At 44.7% G+C, this 26,567-nt stretch overlaps 1 protein-coding gene across 4 annotated transcripts in view; it reads right to left on the reverse strand.

Moving 5' to 3' along the window:
* MGAT5 (alpha-1,6-mannosylglycoprotein 6-beta-N-acetylglucosaminyltransferase) overlaps positions 1 to 26,567 on the reverse strand; it is a 353,237-nt gene that overhangs the window by 202,096 nt on the left and 124,574 nt on the right. The window lies entirely within an intron of this gene.

The following is a 26,567-nucleotide window of genomic DNA, read 5'->3' on the forward strand; positions in this document are numbered from 1 at the left end:
CTGAATGTCAGCAGAAACCCAAGTGGAGGGTGGAGTCCTATCACTGCCCAGCACTTTTGTGCATATGTAAGGTGAGCTGACAAAGTCATTGTTGTATGCTCTGGAGGGGATCAGAGCATGCAGCTGGAGAGGTGAGCAAGAAAGTGGATGCCCCTCAGGGGTAATGGACAGGGAGGGGAAAGAGCCCCCTCATTACTTAGGCATCTTTCACTAGCAGTGTCCAGCGATGAGCTGCCTCTCTCGGGGCCACCAGGTGGCCTCTCGTAGGCACCAGCGCACAGGCTATGCTGGGGTGACACCCTGCTGTCTTTTCGTTCTAGGTATCATGAGTGAAAGCTGCACGCACTTCTCACTCCCACACTTCAGCACAGGAAGTGTGGCGCGCGGGACAGCCTGCTTTCCTGTGGCTGTTTCATTCACATCTGGCAAAATGAGGTTAAAGGGTATAGTTCCCTTTGCTCATCACATAGTGAGGAATACAAAGGTTAAATCAGTGTGCTGTACACATGAAACAAACATATGACTGTATGTCCACTGTATTTTAATTTACAAAAAAAATAAAAGTATAATTTCAACACTAATGCAACCAGATCCTATTTGGTATCCAAACAGTCTGGTCAATATCCTAAATCAGTGTTTCCCAAACTTCTCTCATGATGAGAATCACCTGGTGGAGTTGTTAAAATAAAATTTTGGGGAACATATAGGTAAAATTGTATACTTAATTAGTGCTCTAAGTATACAATTTTACCTATATGTTCCCAAAAATTCCAGTTTAGCACTTCTTAGTTGGGATTCAGGAATCTGTATTTTAACAACTCCACCAGGTGATTCTCATCATGCAAGAAGTTTGAGAAACACTGTCCTAAATCAAAGCTTCACAGCAAATGGGGCTGAAGTGCAGCTGCAAATGAGTTACAGGAGTTAAAGATAGGCTAAGATACCCACCCACTTTGGCCACAGTCCTGGGCCCAAGAACCAGCCAGCTTATGATTGACACCATTTTCTAAGTATGCCCAAAGGAAGGCTGAGCAAGAGTTTCCTGTGGGACTCACCCTGCATGTATTCAGCTCAAAGGATTCTGTTTCTTAAACAGCCAAAGGAGAAACTATAACAAAGCCTTGGCCCTATTCGCTTTCAGAGTCTGCAATGTTGATCTTCCTGTCCCTATCTTTCCCTCGCCTATCAACGGTCATCAGCAGTGGTCAGTACCACTACTAATACTAGTATTAAATAATCAATAAATTCTAGGTATGTCCTATGCATCATGGTAAAATTTTTGTGTGCCTTTTCTCATTGAACTCTTAAAGAGCCCCATATATAAGGATTGTTAATATTACTATGTCTGTTTCAGAGAAGAAAATACAAAGGCACAGGGAGGTACAATTGGCAGAGGTCAGCCAGCTGTGCAGCAGAGGATGGATCATGCAGGGAGCTGCAGAGGTAGTAAACCAGACCCTGCCCCCCTATCCGTCACCCCCACTCTCCCACCAGCCCATTCATCAACAGCCCAGATGGCTTATACTTGCTAAAAGGGTTGTGAAAAGTGACTAAGAAGATGTGACAGAAATCCTATGTAGCTCAAAGGCCTAAAATATTTATGATTGGCACTTAACAGAAAACTCTAGGCCAGTGGTTTTCAAAGTGGGATCTCTAACTCAGTAACAAGAGCAAAGTAAGAGAAATGCAAATCTCAGGCCCACTGCAGACCTCCCGAGTCAGTAACACTGGGGGCAGGCAAAGGGAGACAGCAGCCTGTGCTTCAACAGTCTGTAGGATGGCTCTACTGCTGCTCAAATTCAAGAGGCCCCTGATGTGGGCCTCATTGCCACACCACCACATTGCCAACACCAGGTGGCCTCAATTCCATTGACACTACTGGATCACTGCTGTCAGTTCCTCCATGCCATCGAACTCTCTGCACTGCTGGTCTGCCATCACCACAGCCCTGCAGATGAGCACAGGCTCTCCCACTGACCTGCTCCCCCACCTGCTGGCCTTGCCCCATCACACTGACAATCCAGACTTCCCCATTCCTGCAGCCCCACCAGCACCTGACCACCTTCTCCACTGCACCAGCCTAGGAGGCTTCCTCCTGGTCTGCAGACTTAGGACACTGTCTGCCGGCCTTGGCTGTTCCTGTGTGCGACCCCAGAGGGACCTCTAAGGGACTCCCTGCATACTTTCTCAGGGAAACAAGAAAATAGCTGGTGACTAATTAAAGAGTCATCTGGGCACCGTGCCCTTGATTCTGCCCTTCCAAGTGCACACCAGCTGGACAGCACCTGCTATGGCTGCTTCCTACATCAGTTCCACAAGCAGAGGCTGAGCTTTGCAACCAGGCCCTGGGGACTGATCAGTGAATGGAACAGGGTTCCTGCCCTCGAGGGGCTGATGTCTAGAAGCCATTCCGCTGACTGGGTGCTGCCCCAGGTCCTCAGGAAGTGGCAACACTTTCTTCGTGATAACCCAGGCCTGTGAGTAGATTTCATGTCAGGGCTGCAGGGATTTCCCCAGAAAGTGCAGGAGGTCGTCTACCAAGAAAAACAGTCTGGGTGCCCTACCAAGAAACCCAGATGCTAACAGGAATTACCTGTCCCCATTCAGACAGAAAGTCACTCTGCTTCCTCCATTAATCTCCTGAGGACACTGCTCAAAGTTGCAGAGTGTAAGCAAAGGAAAGGCCAGGGCCAAAAGCATCACTGCCTTGGCCTCGGGGCGAGTCAGAATCACCAGGAGTGCACTGAGTGGGCAAATACCTAGCCAAGATCAAATGATTCCAGCTCAGTCATACAAATTTGAAGTGAAAATCCCTAACTCGGACTTTAGAGTGCAGTTCTGGATATTGTGGGTTCAGACTATAAATGACTATAGAAAGACCAGAAATATTCTTTTTTTTCCGGTGGAATCTATAGCTTGAAATAACTGCAACTTTGTCAGCACACAAACAGCACACACAGAGACTTAGAATTCATTTACACAATTCCTTTTGAAATGATTGAATTTTTAAGACTTTGCAAAAACCATTATTTGAGAGGCTCCCCTACCATCTATAGTAATAGGAGGCTGCAGTCCTTACCAGAGGGTCATGGTGTCATGCAAAGACCTAATGATGATCATCAGTAATGACCACACAATTAATCAAGAGGCTACAGAACAACAATGATTAAAAAGTGGTCTATCGGGCCAAGAATCTGCCTGCTACTGGCCTTCCAATAGCTAGAGCCTCCAGCCAACTGGACGTGACAGGCACAGAGAGGACAAGACGTGTATCTCTGAAGCCTTGTTGCCAATCCGAGCGATGACAGCCCAAGGCCAGGACTTTGTCCATTCTCCTCTAGAAAGAAGTTTGCAGCAAGTCTGTTCACAGAGTCAAGCTGCCAGATCAGTCGCTGCCACTAACCACCCTCACACATTTCCTCTATTCCTGCGCTTCCTGAAAGAGCAATGTTCACTTCCTTTCCCCATTGACTCCTCAGCACAATATCTGGCTCCACCTTCCCAAACATGGTCAAAGATCTTTGGCAAGGAAATGTGTCAGTTCTCTTCATTCAAAAAATAAAGGCACATGTAAAACTGCTCAACTTCAATAGTCATTAGAGAAATGCAAGCAAAACCACAACGATATGCCAGTTCACACTCATTAGAATGGCTGTCATTGAAAAAGACATAAGAACAAATGTTGAGGATGTTGGTGGGGATGGATAGGGTGCAGCTGGTGTGCACAGTCATTTGGCAGTTACTCAAATGGCTAAGCCCACAGTTCCCATGTTGCCCAGACAACTCTGCTCCTAGGAATTCTCCCATGAACAATGGAGACATATGTCCATAGTAAAATCTATCCACTAACGTTTATGGAAGCACTATTCATAATAGATTTAAAGAAAAAAATGAAATACCCAAATGTCCATCAACTGGCAAATGGATAAGCAAAATGTGGTATAGTCATACAATAGAATCTATCCTATCTAATAATAAAGAGGATATATGCTAATTGACCATCACACCCTCACAAAGATGGTGGCATCCACAGCCAAAAAAGAGGGAATATGCTAATTAACTGTGATGCCCTCAAAGATGGTGGTGGCCACAGCCACAGATGGTGGCGCCCAGTTCCCTCAGTACTGCTGGGGGCAGAAGGCATGTGGCATAGTCAGGCCCACTCCCAGGTAGGTCTGGCCACTCAACGTACCTACTTCTAGAGTACCCCAGTCCCCTCAGCCCCTCAGCTACCCAGGGCCAGTCCAAGGTGTAGGCTATGGTATATAAGACTCTCAGTGGCCTGTCCTCTGCCTGCTTGAAATAACTGCAACTTAGGGATGTTGGCTCCCCAGCTGCCTAGGGCTGGCTCAGGGCGAAGGCAAGTCTCAGATGTCAGCTGCCAGCTGCCCAGGGCCACCTGAGACTCAGGTAACCAGGGCCAGCTAAGGCTTGCACTACTGGCAGTGGCAGCAGCGGAAGTATGATGGGGGCATCACCTTCCCTTGATCACTGGGTCGCCTCCCACCCCCGAGGGCTCCTGAATTATGAAAGGGGGCAGGCTGGGCTAAGGGCAGGCCTCTAGTGTGTGTGTGTGTGTGTGTGTGTGTGTGTGTGTGTGTGGTGTGTGTGTATAGTAATACACAAATTAGGCCAGGATGCCGTAACAGTAACAACTGGTCAGGATGAGGCTGTGCACACAAGTGAGGCCTGGAGCGGAGACAGAGACAGAGACAGGGGCCTGCCTGAGCTGCTGCGCCGCTGCAGTGGCTCGGGCAGCCCTGGAGCAGACGGGCATGGGGACAGGGCAGGCCAGGGGTTGTCTGAGCCATCACGCCAGCTCAGGCAACCTCGGAGTGGACACAGGCAGGAGGACAGGGAGGCTGGGGCGGAAGTCAGGCCCGGGTCCACGGCGGCCTGAAAAGCAGGCAGAGGACAGGCCACTGAGAGTCTTATATACCATAGCAGGGAGCTTAGATTTCATCCCACAGAAGGAGGGAAAGTGAAGAATGTCAAGCATGGAAGCATCCTGGTCCTGCTTTCATTTTAAGTGAACCATTCTGGTGGCCGTGGGAAGGATCAATTTAGACAACTGCAGTGTTTGGGGGCACAAGAAAAAGAGACTGATGTTGGGAACTATCAATAGAACTAGACAGAGGCAGTGGGTCAGAGACATATTTATGAGGAAACCTGACCAAACTATTTGGCTGATTACACAGGGATGAAAGCAAACAAAGAAAATGGTATTAGCCCAGGTTTTCCAGTTTGGGCAACTTTGTTGAATGGATGATTCTAATAATTGGGAGAAGGTATCAAAGAAAGGAACAGTGTTAGGAAGCTTACTTAGTTCAGCAACAGCCAAACTATTAAAACAGACTTAGTGCTCTTTGCTGCAACATTTCTTTTTCTGCCTTCAGCCACCACCATGTCAGGCTAATTGCCATCTTTTCTTCTAATCTAGGATAGTATCTATCTACTACACAATCCTATCACCTAAATTAGCTTTCCTGCATGACCCCTTAAAAATACTTATCGAAATCATCGAATGCTCTGTGAGTATGGAGACTTTCAAGACATGGAAATATTATGAGCCTATATAGATTGATAAAAAGATACTGGGTGCTCAATTTTTAACAATAAAAACTAGATACTGAATGTGTATCTAGTGAGCCAGAGGCATAATTTTAATGAGCCAATGACTTTACTGAAGTGTCACACTTCAAAATAGATGCTTTCAAATAATACAATGCATAACACTCATCTGGGTTGCCTGTTAAAATGTAGGACCACACCTTGAAAAACACTCCTTCTAAGCTCATTCTGGTGGATAAATCTCCCTCCAAGTAAAGCAATCCTATATAATAAAAGGGTAATATGCCGGGACCGATTTGGCTCAATGGATAGAGCGTCGGCTTGGGGACTGAAGGGTCCCGGGTTCGATTCCGGTCAAGGGCATGTACCTTGGTTGTGGGCATATCCCCAGTAAGGGGTGTGCAAGAGGCAGCTGATCGATGACACTCTCCCATCGATGTTTCTAACTCTCTATCTCTCTCCCTTCCTCTCTGTATAAAATCAATAAAATATATTAAAAAAAAAAAAAAGGGTAATATGCAAATCAACCTAATGGCGGAACAACCAGTCAATGGGGGGGAGGGTGGGGATGGCAAGCAGGTGTCGCCAGGCCAGCCAAGGTGCATGCTAGCAGGCAGAGGGAGGGGATGGTGATGGGGTGGGGAGTGGCAGCAACCAGTGGCGATGGGGCAATGGTGGCTGGCACCATCCCCTGATAACCCATGTAGTCGCCTTCCATTGGCCATGGCGCATTTTGGAGCAGGGCCAGCCACTAGCTGCCCACACCATCCCGAACAGGCCTGCAGGTCACCTCCTGCAGAGAGAGGCCAGACCATGGCTTAGACCAGCTCCCCGCTCCCCTAAGCCATCAGTAGGACATCCTCTGAGGGCTCCCAGACTATGACAGACTGCAAGCTGGGCTGAGCGACACCCCACCCACACACAAGTGCATGAATTTCGTGCACCAGATATCTATCAATATAATTGTCAATAAAAAGGAAGGAAGTACTGATACATGCTACAACATGGATGACCCCTGAAAACATTATGGGAAGTAAAAAAAGGCAGTCACAAAAGAGCATGCTGACTCCATTTATATGAAACTAGAGGCCTGGTTCATGCAATTTGTGCACTGGTGCAGTCCCTAGGCCTGGCTGGCCATCGAAGTGTGAGCATCTGGCATGAATGGGCAGATCCCAGCTGACCTCTGGGCCCTGGGCAGCACCTGAGCCCCTGCGCAGCCCCCAACCCCCTGAGTCATGGTGCCTGAGTGCCCAGTGGAGACGCAGTGAAGCCGAATACCATGGGCTGGGGAGCAGTGTGGGCCTCTGGGCCACCCAGTGGTGCTGCCCAGAAGCCAGGTGGGCACCACACTCTCTTCCGTCCGGCCTCACGGACAAACTCCTACACGAACCCACCCGGAGCCTGACAGGCCCCTGCGGTCTTGGCAGCTATGGCTCAGTCACCTGGAAGAGGCTACCTGGGTGCAGAGTGGGCTCCTCACAGGCATCCTGCACCTGAGCATGGGGGCTTCCCAGGTGCATGAGCCCTGGCATCCTGGGGGAGGATAGCAGGGGAAGTGAGATCACCTCTGTCCCCGTCATCCCACCCCCAGGTAGCTTGCGAGAGGTCGAAGCCCCCCACCTGGGCGTCACAGGAAATTGGTCGCTGCCACCCACGCCCCAGTTCCCCATCCCAGTCCAGGGCCCGACCCCAATCGGGTGATCAGGGCATGCTGGCCACTAGTCACCGTCTGCAGGGCAGTCAGTTGGGGCCAGGCTCCCCACCCCCAGCTTGCTCAGTGCATGGAAGCTGGGCGGGGGCCTCACCCCTGCTGCCACTGGTTGCTCTCTGCAGGGTGATTGGGCCCCGTCCACACCTGCCTTGGTCTGGTGCCACCCACTCACCTGCTCCACCATCCCACCGTGGTCCCGCTCTCATAGGGGCCCATTGGGGCTAACAGCGCCTCCACTGCTGCCTACTGCCAGTGCCATATCGCCTACACCCACCATGTTCCACACCGTCTCCTGGTGGTCAGCATACATCATAGCAAGTGGCCAAACTCCCAGTTTAACAATTTGCATATTAGGCTTTTATTATATAGGATGTCTAGAACAGGGAAACCCACAGAGACAGCAAGTACAATAGCAGTAGTTCAGGACTCAGGAGTGGGATACTGGGAGGTGACAGTTAAGGCATGTGGGGTTTATTTTGGGGATAAAGAAAATGGTCTGAAATGTGTGATGATGGATGCACAATTCTGTGGATAAATTAAAAGACTTTAAATGGGAGAACTGTATAATACTAGTATATGAGTCATATCTTAATAAAGCTGTTATGAGAGAGAATGAAAGTGAGAATGAGAGAGCGAAAGAGTGAGCCCACCTCGAAGTTAGGGGTGGAGGAGGAGCTGTCCTTGGAGGTGGCAGAGAAGTCACAGTTCCCAAAGTGGTTATGGTGGTAGGACAGATATTAAAAGAAAAAAAGGAGAAGGAAAAATCTCCAGAAAAAAATTCTAGCAGAGGCAGTGATTGAGGAAACACAAATGACCACAACAGAGAATGAGAGGAGAAACCAGTGGGGAGGCTGCTCCTTTCATCCTTGGTCACCAAGATAGTCAGGGGGAGACTAAAGGGAGGTAAGAAGAAGCTGAAAGAATCCCTGCACCCAAGACATGGAAATCTACAGCTTATTCTACCCCTTGCCCTGTGTGATGCTGGTCAAGTTTGTCAGTCTTAGCTTCCTCATGTACAAAGTGGGCAAAGTTGAAGAACCACAGAGCACTGTCAGCGATGGATGGGGGGTGAGCAAGCCTCATGGCTGATTTTCAGACTGTTCCAAAGAATGTCAGGGTTCCAGGGATGTTCCAGGGGTTCCACAAATGCTTTCATTTGATTTCTTTGTTTAAATTTAGTTCTTTTTATAAAAAATAAAAATGTTAGGAAAGGTTTTGCATATCAAATGTTAACATACCAGGTACAATGAATATATGTATCAATTTACATTCTAGAGATTCAGAGCAAAACTTCCCTAGCTACTTCTCCCTTCCATTTGGAGTTTCTGCAGGTGGCTGGTAGGTGCAGCTTCTGAACTCTATTTCAGTGGAATCTGAACTCTATTTTATCTCTGTTATCTGGCCAGGAAATTAATGCTTGGCAGTGGTCTCCTCTGCTTGTTTTATTAAATTCCGGTCCATGTATCTATCTACAAATGTAAAATTGTACAACAAAGAACACTATTGAGTGATTAAATATTAGATGACAGTCAGTCATAAATTGTGTTTCAGAGACTTGTTTGATTTCCTTATTATAAGAAGTAACAACAGTTTTTATATAATGTTAATGATTCAACTTAATAATTTAACTTTGCAACAATTCTGACTGTGTCATTCCCAGACTCTGTATTAATTTGCATTAAGAACAATATGAGTGCTTGGAAATTGTTTTAAAAAATAATAGATATTATCATGTGCAATCAGGATGAATCTTAGTATCTACTGCTGTGCAACTGAAACGTGACACAGAAGTCAACTTTAAAATGTCCAATGTCCGCACACCATCTTACCAAACTTAACTGGAACAGCCTGTTTGCCCAGTGAACAACTTTGGAAAGAAATATGATGACTTAAAATGCATAATTTTTAAATTTTAGACTTTATACACACTGGTAGACATTAAATTTTGCTTTGGAAAAATAACAGCAAAGTACAAAGTCTCAATTTGCAGAGGAGGACACTGAGGCCCAGAGAGTGTTCTGGTGTCCAGTTAAGAGTCAGAATCAAACCAGCACTCAAATCCACCCAAGCCCCGTCCTGCTTCCTAATTTGATAGGTCTCCACCAAACCAAGCTGCACCTATCAGCCACCTGCAGAAACTCCAAATGGAAGGGACTCATTCATGTGAAACACCAAGTAGAAAACACAGTCTGGTGACATAAGGAACTGCGCAGCCAATGCAACATCCCACCTACCTTAAGGGGTTGCGAGAATAAACAGATGATAGAGAGAAAAATACACAATCACAGAACTACTGGTATAAGGAAGACAGGTGGTCTGGGGGAAAGATTCTCACTCAAAATATGGCTGTCTTGTGCTGTTAAAAGAAGGCGAGGAGGAGAAGACAAGCAAAGCAGCTGTTCCTCCAAAGTAAGTCTTCCACCTGGGCAGATGCATCTCCTGGCCTGGCTTGGACACACAGGCCTGGTGCCACCAGCTTGAAACCAATCTCAGGGCCCACCTGGCCACAGCCCCAAACCGCAGTGTGGCTCTGTGACAGCTGTAATAGGCACAGCGCCCCTCCCACCCTAGGGAGCCCGGGAGCCCAGGGGCCACTGGTGGTGCCAGGAAGGATGAGAACAGGGCCCTTCTTTTCCATGTCAACGCTTTGTCCTATGATTTTCCTCTGATTCCACAGCTTTTCTCTATAAACAGGAATAGCATATTCCAGGTGAGAGCAGCCTGTTCTCTTTAGAACTGGCTGAATGAGTCTTGAGTCACTAACTAAAAGACACTCGCTAAAACAACACACTTTTGGTATTCTTAGGAAGGCTTTTTTTTTTTTTTAATCAGTTTTTATCCTGGCTTTATTATAAGCCCTATTAACTGCTGGCAGACCTGGTCTCACACAGGAGCAACGGCCTGTGTGTGGCAGGCCTTTGATGTCCTAGGTTTTAAATATAAATGTTTATATTTGGTTATATTTACTTGTTTATATTTATTTTAATCCTCACTCAAGGATATTTTTTCCATTGCTTTTTAGAGAGAGTGGAAGGAGGGAAAAGAGGGAGAGAGAGAGAAGGAGAAGAAGAAGGGGAAGGAGGAGGAGGAGGAGGCGGCAGAGGAGAGAAACATTGATGTGAGAGACATATCTATGAGTTGTCTCCCCCATGAGCCCCAGGTGGGGCTGGGGATTGACCTACAACCTAGGTAGGTGCCCTTGATGAGGGACTGAACCCATGACCCTTTGGTGCTTGCCTGAGGCTCTGACCATTTAGAAACACCGCCAGGGCTTAATGTTGGGATTTTGAAAGGCCCAGTCTCTGTTACATTTAAAGTGATCAAACCCCCGCAGGCCTGTGCCCAGAAACTTCATTCATCAGGCTACACTTGCATTCCTAGTGTGGGCAGGAAAGGAATACCCTGGAGTGGGTATTTCCTCACATGTATGAGTCCACTGCGTGTGGTTCAGAGCTCCACATCTGGTGTCAAGAGCAAAACAAATGTTCAAATACTGTATTCAAGCTAATGACTCCTTTTCCAGAACAGACCCTCCTTCCTGCTCTCTGCCCTCTCCTAGCCAACCTCTGGCAACTTCATGTACAGCCTTCTCCACTAGAGGGTGCAAGGGGGCGGGAAAATAGGAAGGTTTGTTGCTTTTACTATTCTGACTTGGCCTCTTGGGTATGCACATTACTGGCAGGTGGACAATGGGGAGAGAAAACAAAGGAGACAGAGGCTGTGCTGCTAGATCATATCAGAGCTTCACATGCCCTGTCAGTTTCATTCACAAGGCCCACAGGTTCTTCACAGTTGAGAGAATTTCCCATCAGCAAAAAGAAAAAAAAAATGAAACCACAGCAACCCCAATAATTCTGAAAACACTAAACAAAAAGCATAGGTCCCTAAAAAATGAAACAAGCCCACTTTACCCAGGGTTTCTCAATCCTTGACACAACTGCCCTCTGAAGCCAGATAATTCTTAGTTGCAGGGCTGGCCTCTGCACTGAGGGACAGTATGCAGCATCCCGTCCTCTAGCCACTAGATGCCATGAGAACCTACCATTCCCAACCATGACAATCAAAACTGTCTCCAGACATGCCCAAATGTCCCCTGAAGGGTAAAAGTGCATCAAAACTGTCTCCAGACATGCCCAAATGTCCCCTGAAGGGTAAAAGTGCCGGGCTGAGAACCACTGTCTTTACCGACTGCTAGAACCTACCCCACAGAAAGGGGTTCTCAGGTCAGCCCTCAGCACTAGCCTGCAGAACAAGAAAGTGAACTCAGGTGTCAACCAAAGGCCTGAAGACAAGTGGGAACTGAGCCCTGTGCTAAAACCAGAGGCCACAGAGACAAGAGGGGCCCATTCCTAGTGCTGTCTCAAGATGATTGACAGATGAGTCTTAATTTCTTCCACATCCTTCAGTGATACACTACCTTGACACCAGCCCAGGAACTCATTCCCAGGCTGGCTGTTCCCCTTTTACTAATGAGTATGGGGCATTGAGGCTTTGTTCCACCAGGATCCTAGTCCATAAAACCAACAGGCACAGAGAAGGCTTTGGGAAAACCAAACCGGATGATGATATATCAGGCAGTCTGAACAGGGAAAGGGCTGTCACCTGGCTCCCAGCCCAGGAAACCATGGACATGCATCATGACAGGTCGATAATGACTCAGAGGAAGAAAGGAGTAGCCTGTGAAAGCTCACAGAGTGTGTAAATTTGCTAGGTGGAGCTCCGCAGTGCTGAATGAAAAAAATGCTCAAAAGATTTGCTTTCATTCAGAGCCATAGGACAGTATAACCACAAAGGAATTTCAGGGTAAACACAGAATGCAATTTTTTCTCTTATGATTTTTGGCTACCCCATCTAGAAAATACCCACAAGTGATAATAGGCCCAAAGTGGCAACAGCAACAGAAAAAAACTACCGTCACAAAAACTATCAAAATTATCTTTAAAAGTAGGGCAATGCCCTCAGGATAAAACTCATTATTCAACAAGTGCTCCCAGAACCTCACAAGCCAGTCACCCCAGCCCTGGACCCCCCTCCTCCACCTGCAGAGGGACAGGCTGGGTGCTGGCTCCCCCCGTGAGGGTTCCTGCTGCACTGTCTGCAGAAATGGGACAGCCCTCCAGGCACCTGATTTCATACACCAGCAGGTTCAAATCTTTTTTTTTTTATTAGCTGATGTAACAAGGTGTGAACACATGCATGTACATACACATACAACCTGAGGTGGCCACTCAAAGTCTGACCACATCTAAACCTTATAATGAATTTCCATCTCTTCTAAAATGGTGATAGTAATTGCACATGGAGATCAAGGCCCCAAGCTTTGGCAGATCCTGGGTCATAATGTCCCAAGTCTAAATCTTCTTAGGGAAGGACTCAACTATGGAATGCTGGTTGATAAACTTATTTGTCTCCCAATTTATAAACCAAGGTCAACTCTCACAAATACTGCAAATATGTTGGGTCAGCCTGACTGGGATCTGGTCACAAACCCTTGGATTACAAAAATGTTGAATTAAGTCAAACAACCACGGAGTATCTCAGGAGAGTTTTCTGCCCTCCGAGTTAAGGTGTGCCTAAACCACGGCCTTTCCACCTGATGTACTTCAGAATCACCTGGGCTCTTTTTAAAAAATATAAATACCCAGGTCTCATGCCAGAAGATTCCTATTCACTTCATTTGAAGTGTGGCCCAAGCAGCAGCATTCTTATTTATAAGCTGCCTAAGTGATTTTAATGCACAACTAGAGATGAGAACTAATACATCCAAGAACTAATGTTCCTTGTACCAACTCTATGGGTCCTATCTAGTGAGACCCAAAATGGGATCTATTCCAATATTTCTCATAAACTTTCTGCTCTCCACAATGTAGACCCACTGGCTTACAAGACAATCCATTGGCAAGGTACACTGGATTTCTCCTTAAAGAATCTGCCCCAGGGCCCTGCCCAAGAACGTAGCTTTTCAGGGAGCTCTCCACCTCAAAGCCCTGTAGATCACCACCTTGCCGAGGAAGACTTGTGGAAGATCACACTGGGCTTTTATTAACCTCGTCTTGGTATTGACTCAAAAAATGAGCAATTGTTTGAGCCTAACCTAATGGCCTCTGTGTCTACCAACACTTCTAGCACCCAGCACCACTTTAGCATTGCTAGACAAAATCTGGTCTGTGAACAGACAGCATTAAGATGACGTGGTAGACTGTTATTAGAAATGCAAATCTCAGCCCAACCCCAAACTGAATGAATCAGAACTGGTGTTTATAGTAAGATCCCCAGGTATTTGTTTGCACATTGCTTTTTAGCTTATTATCCAAGTCAGTAAGAATAAGAGCAAATCAGATGCTAATTTCCTGTGGAGGATGACGGAGAATATGGTGTAGCTCACTCCTTTTTGCAATGAGCACAGGACTTAGTTGTGGTAGCACTTTTGAGTGAGATGGATGCAGGTCAGTAGGACCAGTTGTCTTATGGACAATCCTAGTTACTGTAAAATGCATCAGGCTGAGCTATGAATCGTGCGTGTAGACAGCATGGTTTTATCATTGTTAACTAGGACTGCGTCTAAGAAAAACTGGCTATGCTTTCTAGGTTCAGGTTTTTAATCCTATATGCTAAAATCAAAGACACGGTTTGGATACATGCAGCTGCCCACCATATACACTACACTGCTCAGTTAAATGTTATCGGGGTTTTTACTAAGTTTTTGTTGTTTTGTAATTGCTGATATACTCTAAAGAACAGAACTTAGTTATGGTATCACCTGCTTAACAATCAGAACTTAGTTATGGTATCACCTACTTTCACAGTTGAGTTCAAAGTGGAACAGCCTTCAACTGAGTAAGCATCAATCAGCATTAGGTGTCTTAATTTTGTGCAAGATGATGTCAACCAATAAAGTTCTTGGAAATGCCTCTAATTCTATTATCTTCCCAGGCACATCACAACTTTATGGCCAATGAGAACTTTCAAAGCTTTGCTGAAATAAATTATATTTGAAGGATATATAAGGGATACAAAATCCAAAATCCATCCGTTGTTCTAGATTGACTTTGGCCAAATCTTTTGTGACAAATGAGCTCATTTATAAGTCTCAGTCTCTCTCTCTCTCTCTCTCTCTCTCTCTCTCTCTCTCTCTCTCTCTCTCTCTCTCTCTCTCTCTCTCTCTCTCTCTCTCTGTCTCTCCTTAGAAACTTTTAAAATGATTTCTTAATGTTTATATATGATAGGTTAAAGTAAAACTATATTTCATTTTTGAAATAAGATATTAAAATTTATGAGGTTCATTCATTTTGATAATGTTCAAAATGATCGATGAAAAATTACGTTTTGCCCATTTATCTGTGACATACAGAATTTAATTCTGTGGGGGAAAGGATGATTAGTCAACAAAATCCATTCCAAAATTACATCTTCATAGTATACAATTGGTGTGGGGACCAAATGTTTACTCAAAACCAGACAGTAATCTGATTACCAGCCCTGGCATCAGAGCTAGACAAGACACTGTCCAACATTTGGATTTTTTGCATCTGAATTTAAAAAGAAACCATTGGTTTATAAGGGAGAACTCCTTACTTACTATCCTGGATACGCTTTCATGCAGAATGTGTGCTCCATTCGCAGGAAGAAACCCCAGAGCAACTGTTCCTGCTCTTGCATCAGAGCACTCATGGCCTTGTGGGAGAAGAGTGACAGCATCTAGACTGGCAAAAAGGGGCTGGGTTTTCCGCGCCCCCCCCTCCCCCTGACACACACACACACTTTAAGGGGACAGAACTTCCCTGCCCTACAGGGGCACCAAACTGCCTGGCCTCCATCTGGGCAGATGTGTGGATTCTATCTAAGACAGGTGAGAAAGTCACGCACCCAAAACACATCTTCCCACTCAGTCTTACTAATAAAGCTGCCAATGTGCTTCAATCTCCATCTGCCTTCTTCTGTTTCCTCTAGTGCAGAGGCCAGAAGGGAGGAAGGGGGTAATTAATTGGCATCTCCAAATCCCATAAGTTTATTTTTATATTTTTTTCTGTTTTGTTTCTAAATACTATCATGAAAAAACAGGTGTTTTGCGGAAGCTATTTTGAAAGTCTTTCTCCACAAATAACACATTGCAGGTGTCTGAATCTTTAATCATAATAAGTTAAAGAGAAAAATTAGTATGACAGTCATAATATTTTCTTTCTAAATATTTATTTTAAAAAAATACTATAAGACATGCCAAAAGAATTCTGATCAGAAAAATGCAACTATGGATAGAGGGAAAATAATCTGGAAGAAAATGGCAGAACTATCAGCATAATGCTCCATGATTCTATTTTGACCTGAACGTTCCTAATGCATCCTGTCTTTAACCAACAGTCCATTAGAGATATAAATAAATATTTTCATTATAACATGTCATCTTCATGGGCTGCTAGTGCAGAGCACTCTTCTGAATGTCACAAACCACGATCTAAGGTTGATGGATGCTGGCAGGCTTTCACGCTCTTCCGCCTTGAAGGGGGATCATAGATTGAGACCATATATGTCAATGCATATTTTATTTAATGACCCTCAAAAATAGAAATTGGAAAAAAGATATCACTGTCATTCACAATAAAAGCTCAGGACACTCTCGAGCTTCACCACCTGGGAACCCCCAGGTGAGAACTTCACTCTAGATAATTTATAACCCCTGGATCTGGCCAGGCCCTGAACCACATGTCTAAGAAATCTTCAAACTAATGCATTTTGAACCTAAAATAGGAAGGAAGGAAGGAAGGAAGGAAGGAAGGAAGGAAGGAAGGAAGGAAGGAAGGAAGGAAGGAAGGGAGGGAGGTAGGTAAGAGAGAGAGAGAGAGAGAGAGAGAGAGAGAGAGAGAGAGAGAGAGAGAGAGAAAGAAAGAAAGAAAGAAGAAGAAAGAAAGAAAGAAAGAAAGAAAGAAAGAAAGAAAGAAAGAAAGAGAGAGGGAGGGCGGGCTCAGGTGAACCATATAGCTGGGTTTACCATACACCTGGCAATGGTTTTATTTATTAGACTTCATGTGTCCAAGAGGAACCAGACAAAACTTACTTTTCTTTCACCACAGCATCAAGAATACTCACCTTGCCCTGGCTTGTTTGGTTCAGTGGATAGAGTGTTGGCCTGTGAACTCAAAGGTCCAGGGTTCAATTCTGGTCAGAGGCACATGCTCAGATTTCGGCCTGTGAACTCAAAGGTCCAGGGTTCAATTCTGGTCAGAGGCACATGCTCAGATTTCGGGCTTGATCCCCACTGGGGGGGGGGGGGGGGGGGGATGGGGGGCATGCAGGAGGCTGCCGATCAATCATTCTCTCTCATCATTGATGTTTCTATCTATCTCTCCCTCTCCCTTCCTCTCTGAAATCAATAAAATTATATTTAAAAAAAAAATAAAAAATATTGATCTGAGCATCTGAACACCTGGCCATGGTTTACTCATTGACACAGCAGAATGTAACTTACAGTGCTTCTCTCTTCCAGAGAGTCGCCAGGTAAAGCTCCTGGCCCAGATCAGAGTCCACTCCCAGGAAGTACCCTGGTATCTACTTTGAGTTTGGACTTCATTCCTGACTCTTACTTTCCTATTCTGATTTTCCTCATGCCTCATTTTCGTTCCTTAATTTTAAATGTATTTTTATCCCCTGTAATATATGTTTAATCCTTTTTGGAACATATGGTAATAAGAAGGTAAGCAAAACAAAAAGGAACAAGACAGTTTGGGAAAGGAAAATGGTGGCCCTCCAAATAAGTCACTGTGCCCACTCCCAGCATCTGTCACACTACATGGCAAAAAGGAATTCAGGTATCAGACGTAATTAATGGTTGCTAATCAGCTGGGCTCCAGGTAATCACAGGGCCCTTAAAGTTAAAACAGGAGTCAGAGGGGATGTCAGAGGATACAGTAGTCTCTCCTCAAGAACTCTATTTTTTTCTTTTCTTTTTTTCAATTACAGCTTGCATTCAATATTATTTTATACTAGAGGCCCAGTGCATGAAATTCATGCATGGGAGGGGGGAAGTATCCCTCAGCCCAGCCTGCACCCTCTCTAATCTGGGACATCCCTCTCACAATCCAGGATTGCTGGCTCCCAACAGCTTGCCTGTCTACCTGCCTGCTTACCTGCCTGATTGCCAGCTTGATTGCCCCTAATTGCTTCTGCCTGCCAGCCTGATCAATCCCTAACCACTCCCCTGCCAGCCTAATTGATGCCTAACTGCTCCCTTGCTGGCCCAATTGCCCCTAACTGCCCTCCCCTGCTGGCCTGACTGCCTCTAACTGTCATCCCCTGATGGCTTGGTCACCTCTAACTGCCCTCCCCTGCAGGCCTGGTCGCCCCCAACTGCCCTCCCCTGCTGGCATGGTTGCCCCCAACTGCCCTCCCCTGCTGGCATGGTCGCCCCCAACTGCCCTCCTCTGACAGTCTGACTGCTCCTAACCACCTATGCTTTGGATCCACCACCGTGACTTTGTCCAGAAGGATGTCTAGAAGGTCTCCCAGCATAATTAGCATATTACCCTTTATTAGTTTATTGACTTTTATTCCCTGTGCTGTATTTACTTCCCTGTTACTATTTTATTTTTACTAACAATTTGTTCTTCTTAATCTCTTCACCTTTTTCACTCAGTCCTCTAACACAACTCCCCTCTGGCAACTACCAGTCTGATCTCTCTACCTGAGTCCATTCTATTTTGTTTGTTCATCAATTTTGATCTTCAGATTCCACATTTAAGTGAAACCATATGGTATTTGTCATTCTCTGACTGACTTATTTCACTTAGCATAATATCCTCTAGATCCATCCATGCTGCAGCAAATGGTTAAGATTTCATTCTTTTTTGTGGCCAAGTAATATTCCATTATACACATATATTATATCTTCTTTATCCAATTGTCTATTGATGGGCAGTTGGGTTACTTCCATATCTTGGCTACTGTAAATAATGCCGGATAGATATTCTTTCAAACTGGTGTGTAGGGTTTCTTCAGATAAATATTCAGAAATGGAATTGCTAAGTCAAAAGGCACTTCCATTTTTAATATTTTGAGGAACCTATCCTGTTTTCCACAGTGGATGCACCAATCTCAATTCCCACCAAATGTGTATAAGGGTTCCCTTTTCTCCTCATCCTCGCCATTTCTGACTGGTTTATGGTTTTATCTCACTGTGGTTTTAATTTGCATTCTCTGATGATTAGTGATGATAAATAAACATCTTTCCTATGTCTATTGGTCATCTGTATGACCTCTTTGGAGAAGTGTCTACTTAAGCCATTTGCTCATTTTATAATGTGACTAGAGGCCCAGTGCATGGGGTCCCTCTGCCTAGCCTGCGCCCTCTCAGGGAATGTCAGACTGCCAGTTTCAGCCCGATTCCCAGCAGTCCAACATCTCCCACGGGATGTAGTAGTGCCCAAAGTGGCAGGCAGCCAGGAAGGAGCCCAAGCTCGAGCTCCTCCTCATCCTGGCCCTGCTGTGCCTGCTGCCACTCAGTAAGCTTGTTGAGTGGCTCTCCAGCTGTGTTAGCACACTGACCACGAGGGAGCAGCTCCTGCATTGAGCGTCTGCCCTCTGGCAGTAAGTGCATGTCATAGCAGCCTGTCAAATGGTCAACTAGTCGAACAGTTGACTGGTCACTTAGGATTTTATATATATAGGTTATCTTTTTGGTGTTGAGTTCTTTATAAATTTTGGATATCAACCCCTTATCAATATATCTTTGGCAAATATCTTCTTCCATTCAGTAGGTTGTCTTTTCATTGTTTTCTTTGCTCTGCAAAAACTTTTCAACATAGTCCCATTTATTTTTTCTTATTTCCCTTGCCGAGGAAGATAGATGAGAGAGAAAAACAAAACAAAACAATAAAAAACTGTTGCTAAGAGAAATATCTGAGATTTTGCTACCTATGTTTTATTCTCTAAGAGTTCAATTATTTCAAGTCTTACAATTAAATCTTTAATAATTTTAAGTTTATTCTTGTGTATAGTGTAAGAAAGTGGTCTAGTTTTCTTCCTTTCTTTCTTTTTTTTTCTTTCTTTCTTTCATTCTTTGTTCTTTCGTTCTTTCGTTCTTTCTTTCTATGTACCTGTCCAATTATCTCAATACCATTTAATGAATAGGCTGTCTTTAACCCACTGTATGTTCTTGTCTCCTTTGTCATGTATTAACTGATCATACAGACATAGGTGTATTTCTGGGCTTTCTATTCTGTTCCATTGATCTATGTGGCTGTTTTTATGCTAGTACCATGCTGTTTTTATTACAATGGCCTTACAGTATAGTTTGGCATCAGGTAGCATAATACCTCTAACTTTGAAGAATTCTCAGACTATTTACTATATCTTCTGCATAAAACTAATGTCACTGAATTAACAAGTCATGTTATTTGGTTTCTCCTGGTAACTTTTGGTTCTATACTTAGACGTAAAAAGTTATGGATTTTAGAAGTAGGGTGGCTCCCTAATAAAACTGATTGCATAAACTGCATAAAAGGACAATTGTTTTAGGTCATTCAGCTTAAGAGGAAGCAGCTTCAGGTATCCCAGAAGTGCCTTGAGAGCATCTCTCTATAGTGCTAACAAGGCATCATTCATTAATAGGATGCAATATAGACTTTTTAGACATTTCTAGAAAAATTCATATAGCTGAGCTCCTAAATGACAATGATAAACAAATGAGGCATTAATGGGGGAGAACGTGCAGAGGGAGGGAAGATTATACGATGAGATGTCAAAAACACAGACTGGGAAAAATGTCACATGTACTGACCACAGTGCTTTGCCTCTGGACCAGGATACCACCCAACTCTGCTCTCTAAAGGCAGGACTGTCCTGTCATCACCATACTAAAAACTGACAGCTATCACCCTAACACTTCCTCTCAGCCTAGGAGGTAGGTACTATGACAGTGCCCATCTGGAGTGGAGGAAACTGAGGCATGAACTACTGAGCAATTTGTTCAAGGTCCCAACAGCGACCAGTGGTAGGACAGGTGGACTCTGGCCATCTGGCTTCTGAATCACTGCTCTGAAGGGCCTCAGCTCCTACTGGGGAGCCTGACACCTGGAAGGTCTCCAAACTCAGGGAGACAATAAATGGAACAGATTTGAACAAAAGCAGAGAGGGGATTACATCAGTCATTTAGGCAATCAATAACTATGAGTTGTGTTCTACTGAATGTTGGGCTTTCCCCATGTTCATTAAGAAAACCCTGTAAGCCAGTTATTTCCCTATGAGATACCACAGAGTTATATAATAACCACCTGGAAATTTTTTTAAAACTATAGCTCTAAGCAAGACTATCCTCATTCCCTTCCCCAAATTCTGCTTTTGTCATTCTGGGCTGGGCTTCTATCTGGAGATTTTAGATGAAAACAGCTTCCCAGTGATCCTGCACACACCTGTTCATATCCTCCCCCAGCGTGGCCAGCACAGCATCTGCGCTGGGCAGCATCCTGGCTCCGATGGCACAGGGTACAATCCAGAATGAACTAAGTGTGGAGCCTCAGGTGAGGGCTTGATTTCAAAGCCAAGAGGAGGCACCAGTAAAATATAAGCAGTGAACAGAACAATAGTGCTGTTAGAGGCAGGCATCCAGGTACACAGCAAGAGAGTGAAACACACACACTTTAAACTACAGAGTTTATCTTGAGCAAAGACTACGTACTAACACATAGAGACTACGTACTAACACATCTCCAGTTCAGAAAGAGATATCCATCTTAGTACTTTTTCTCTTGCAATTCTATCAAAGTGACACTAGGATGCTATTTAGAGTATTTTCCATGGGACAAAAACAAGATGCAAGGTCAGAGCTGAGACCCCATAAGACACACCTTAAGGGAAGAGACTCACTGTGTGCCCTCCATGGTCCTATACATTGTGGGAAAAACAGTGAAGGTTCTAATGATACCCCTGCCCCTAGAGACAGACCCCACCTCCTGGACACTCACACCAAGCAGCGGAGAACACTGCTAACTCAGGGGCGCCACTGGGGGCAGGTCACAGCGGTCCCAAAGACCAAGGGCCTGGGAAGAAGCCCAGAAGGTTTCATAGAAATAAAATATGAATAAAACAAAATTCCTAGAGTGACCAACAGCAGGCTGCAATCTTAAAGCAATGCACACGGCATCAGACACACCCAGTCTGTTCCCTACAGCTCTGACCTGGAGGAAAAGAACCAGGACAGCATTCCAGGAGTGGGTGTCAAGCCTTGAGCTACTCGCTTACCATCTCAAACCTTCGTGTCATTTGTCTTTAAAATGAAGCAGCAGAAATCAGTGGTGTCTACTAGTAAGCCCCTTCCATTTTCAGTTTCAAATGAGAAGAAGGTTTTTATTAACCAGCTACTTGAGATTTTAATAATTCAAGCTGACCACACTCATAGCCTAGAATGGGATCCTGGCAAGAGGGAGAGGGGGAGTGGGCAAGGGTTGATAGAAATTGATTTACAGTGAGAGAATTATAGATGCAGAAAGCTATTATGTAAAATTGTGCCCCTCCATTTTATCCCTTGACTTAAATACACTAAATTCATGTTACTCGCCTCCTGTGACCACAGGATTTATAAGGCCATTAAAAATACTTTTATAATCACTCCATGCAAAAAACTATGGACATTATTATAATGATTTAAATGCCTATGGCAGCATAGCAGGACCTGAGGGGAGTTTATTAATACCTTTGCAGAACGTGCCATGAATATGCCATTGGGATATTTGCTTTTTAATAGTCCCCTGATCTTCCCAGTAACTTCAGTTAACATTTAACTTACTTTGTTACTGCCCCCATGGATGTGATGGGAGGGAGCACCAGGTAAACCGTTTCTTTGTTTCCTTGGCTCCATGGTGGTTCTCTCCATCAAAACCCACCCAGGATCGGGCTAAAGCTCTGGTTCTCCATCCTCACTGTGCAATAAAATCACTTGAGGCGAGTTTTAGATGCAAATGTCAGCCCAACACCCTCCCCAAGATTATGATTCAATTGGTCTGGACAGAGCCAAGAAACCAAAATAATTAAACACTCAAATATTCTCATGTGCAGACAGCATTGAAAACTGTTGAAGTGCCAGGCTGATGACAAAAAGAAGCTAGGGTTAAAGGTGCAAGTCTGAGGGGAAGGGGGCGGGGCCTATGATGGACCAGGGACCACATGGCCCATCTAGAAAGGGCAACCACTTCACTGCCCCAGCCACCTGAGGGTTTGAGGGAAGACAGCCTGGGGTGGCCACATCTTCCAATCATTCAGGGAAGTCAGCAACCCAAAGTTTTGGATCAAATCTCTGTAAAAAATTCACACTCATTTAGATTCAAAAATATACATTCTAGGTGGGCCAAAGCTCACCTGCTCAGTCTACTTCATTATAGGTTATCTGTTGCTTTGTCCTGTTTGCCCAACTATTTTTAAGTTCCTCAACAGTAGCCTGCTTTGTTCTCAGTCAGATACCAATGTCTGATCATCATCACCAAATATGTCAGAGCAGTAGCATCCACCCCATATGGTATCCAATAAAAGCTTGTGAATTAATCGCACCTAATTGCCAATGCTAAGAAACTGGAAGGGAATTTAAAAGTCAAAGACAGAGAGAGAGAGAGAGAGAGAGAGAGAGAGTGAGTTATGAAGAGAGAGAGACTCCAGCAACCAGGAAGGCTAGTGACCTGCCAGGGCCATAAAGCCTGTTGAAGGCAGGTTGGCCAACCTTGTCCCAGCACCAGCACGGCACAACTCCCATCCTGGGAAACACTCCTGGCCCAGGCAAAGCAGAATGGGTGGCTGCCCTTGGTGAAGGACAGAGTTACACTGCTATCCTTCATGGGTGAGCCCTATCATCTGCTAATTCTTGAAACCCTACACACATTTTAGCTTCACGGTTGGCTCCCTATTAAGATTCCAACTCCTTGTAGGAAAAGATTCAAATATATCTGCAAATTGAGTATTTAATATTTGCTGGGGAAAATCCTTACTGCCTTTTGATCAAGGCAGATAGATACCTGCTGGTGCTGTCCCTGGGACATGCAGGCGTCCTTAGGCTCTCCAGACCACTCACCTGACCCACCTTTCAGCCCCCAGTAATCGCTTCACTGTTCTGCTAACAAAATATGAGGAACACAAGGAACTGAATCAGATGAGGAACTTTCGGCTGGCTGCTTGCTTCTCTCCTGGGGCCACAAGTCTCCTTCCTACTCTAACGAGATCAGTACCTATCATCAAGGGACATGGCATCCATGTGCTGTGAATTCTCCACTCAAGGATACACCTGAGAAGGCAGCTTGCTGGCTGTGAAAAAGTCAGCCTTCACAGTCCTCTCAGGAGCCTGCTTTGGAACTATTCAGGCGCATCCGAGCTGAACCCAAGGGCCAGGCATGGATGGAGAGGCAGCCTGGCGTGGAAGAAAAGGCATGGGAATGAGATCCGGATTCAAATCCCAGCACTGACATCAACAGGCCCTATATAACCCTTTTTGGGAAGTTCCAGAAACAGAGGTATAGGTTTCTCATCTGTAAAACCCCTACCTTTACAAAGGGCCTAGTCCAGTGCCTGACCCTTGAGGACAATGAAGTCCTCTAAGGCCTCTGCAGGCCAGTGGAGTGAACTGACCCTTGCCTGAATGTAAGGTAAGAGGCCCTCTCTACCCCAGCTTTACTCTGAAGCAGAGTGGCTTCCTTCCTGCTCTTCGTGCCTTTCTCAAGAAATGTAAGCAAGTCTGTCAGAAACACAGGAAACCCAGGCGCGTGTCAGCAAAATGTCACTGCAACTGATAAGTGCAAAGCATTTTTCCACCCTGTCCATCAGTTTTGATGAGGAAGCCAAGCAGAGCGAAGCCACAGAGCCTGAGTCCTAGGACTGGTAAAGATGCTACTTCAAAGAATGTCCTAGGTTAGTGCCTTAAAGTCTGAAATCCATTCCACTGAATTCATTATAAGCAGGCATAATATTCCATCTCTCAAAGGCAAACCACTTTTCTGATCACTGCATGAAGCCATTTCCTAGTAGATGCTATATTTTAGAATTACGACCGAAACGCAACAACGGAACAAGCCCTGTGCCCTGATGTTTTATGATCTATACAAAGCAAGACTTACACATGCCTGGGAAACAATTCACACTGACATAATTTCAAATTAACTGTATCTTAGATTCAAGAAAAATAAATGTCTGTACTGTTCTTCTAGCATAAAACCTGTTATGGCAGTTCGGACTTTTTATGTAAGAAAGTTATGGCCTTAGGTCACTAGATAGAATTACATTGATCAAATATATTCTTGGCAAGCTCTTTGGGGTATAATCCACTTTACAAGAATAAACAAGTGGTAGCTATCAAAATCTTGCATACACTCACACACAACCACCACCACTCCCAGAATCAAGAATGCCCATCCCATTCCCAAATTAAAATGTGCCCCCGTAAAGTCAACAACCCAAATGTCTATGTAACAGGAAATGCAACACTCTAACCTGGCAAGAGCATGAGTGTTAAGAAGATTACTTAAGCATGTAGCTTACTTAACAGCAATGTACTGTTGTCAATTTCCTGGTTTCCATACTGAATTAGAGCATGTAAGATGAACCCACTTGGAGAAGCTAGGTCCTGGGGCTGTCTGTACTCTTTTGAAACATCCTGTGAAAAATTATTTCAAAATAAAAAAATATTTTTAAAGCATTACTTACTGGATATCTTACTGTTTGGCATGTTTTGTATAATTCAAAAGCCCAAATCCCTTCCCTAGTGTCCGTTCTACTGATGTGTCAAGAATGGGACCAACCTAAATGCTTTGAGAAGGGTCCACAGATTGTGAAAAACCTCCATGTTCAGAGAGACCACAACCCCAAACAATATAAATCCAAGAGACCTTTGGGAGAGGAGAGACTGCGGCATTTGATCCTGGCTGCCGTGCAGAGGATTTGAAGAGGGCGTGGCTGGGACTAGGAGTCCAGTAAGCAGTTCACTCGATGTTGGGTGAGCAATGAGTCAGATTAAGATCTCAGCAGGGTAGAAGCAGTCATGGTGGGAAGAGACCTGAGCCAGCAACATTTAAGAGATAAAATCAGTTGACAATGAACAATGACTAACTAGAGGGAATTGGGGAGGAGTCTCTCATGACCAAAGCTAGGAAACACTGTGTCCTTTACCAAGACAAGGAAATGCGGGAGATGGTCTATGAGGGAGAATGGAGAAGACTGCCTAAAGGTTAGACAGGACTAAACCTGCTGACAAAACAGTCTTCCTCCTCTGTTGGGGAAATAGCTTCTTCCAAGTCAGAATCAGGTGTGAAGTAGTGGGAGACGGACAACTTTCCCCCAGGGTGAGATCACTGGCACATCAGCCACACACCTAGTCATATGACTCAATATACTGACACTTGGGAAAGGTCTACCCAACTGAGATGCCCCACAGGGTTCTTGGATTACAGCATTCTTACAAACAAACAAACAAACAAAAACATAACAAAAACTAAATGCCACAGGAAATCTGACTTAAAATTCTTTTTCAGAATTGAACACCCTAAGACAAATGACCTCACATTTATCTTACTTGTAGGAGTACAGGTTAGTGGGAAATAGGAAGAAGACCCTATTCAAACATCTCCTCAGTAGATGGCCACAGCTTCTCAAGTTTTACTGAGAAATACATTACTTTGAGGTAGAGAACTAAAATTCCAGAAAACCCTTAAGCCAAAGAAGCATTCCTAGAATAAACTACCAAGAACCATGAAAGATAGAAGGCACCTAAAAATATTGGCCTCCTATTCCCTTCTCTCTACCCAAGGAATCCCTTCTGCAGAGAACTGACTCTTAGAAATTAGCTGCCCCACTGTATCCTCCAACCTCCACTCCGACCTCCATCTTCTGCAAGGCCATTTTCAAATGAAACATTGCCCTGTCAGGCGCTAACACATAAAATCCCCCTTCTCCAAATCCCAGAGACTCTACATCTCTTTTATGACTTTTATGAAATGTCTGAACCATAGTGATTTTTGTATTTGTCTTAATCTACTGACACTGTTATGTTATATAATAAGTGTGATTTCTTGAATGCTAGCTAAGCACTAGCTAGGTGCTTTATGCAAATCTTAATGAATCCTCACAGCCAATATAATATCACTTAGATAAGGAGCTGACACTGAGAGGTACCAGTAAAGCGAAGGCCTTCGTACTACTCTGCACTAACTCCCTTCAGGTGAGCTCTAGGGTCCTTGTTGTTGCATGATGGGGCATGTGATTAGAGGTTTTTCTCCTCATCACAAATAACACATAAGTTGTCTCACAAAAGATACTCAATAAT

The sequence above is a fragment of the Pipistrellus kuhlii genome, unplaced genomic scaffold (assembly GCF_014108245.1).
Source record: "Pipistrellus kuhlii isolate mPipKuh1 unplaced genomic scaffold, mPipKuh1.p scaffold_m20_p_7, whole genome shotgun sequence".
In the NCBI taxonomy this organism is placed as follows: Eukaryota; Metazoa; Chordata; class Mammalia; order Chiroptera; family Vespertilionidae; genus Pipistrellus; species Pipistrellus kuhlii.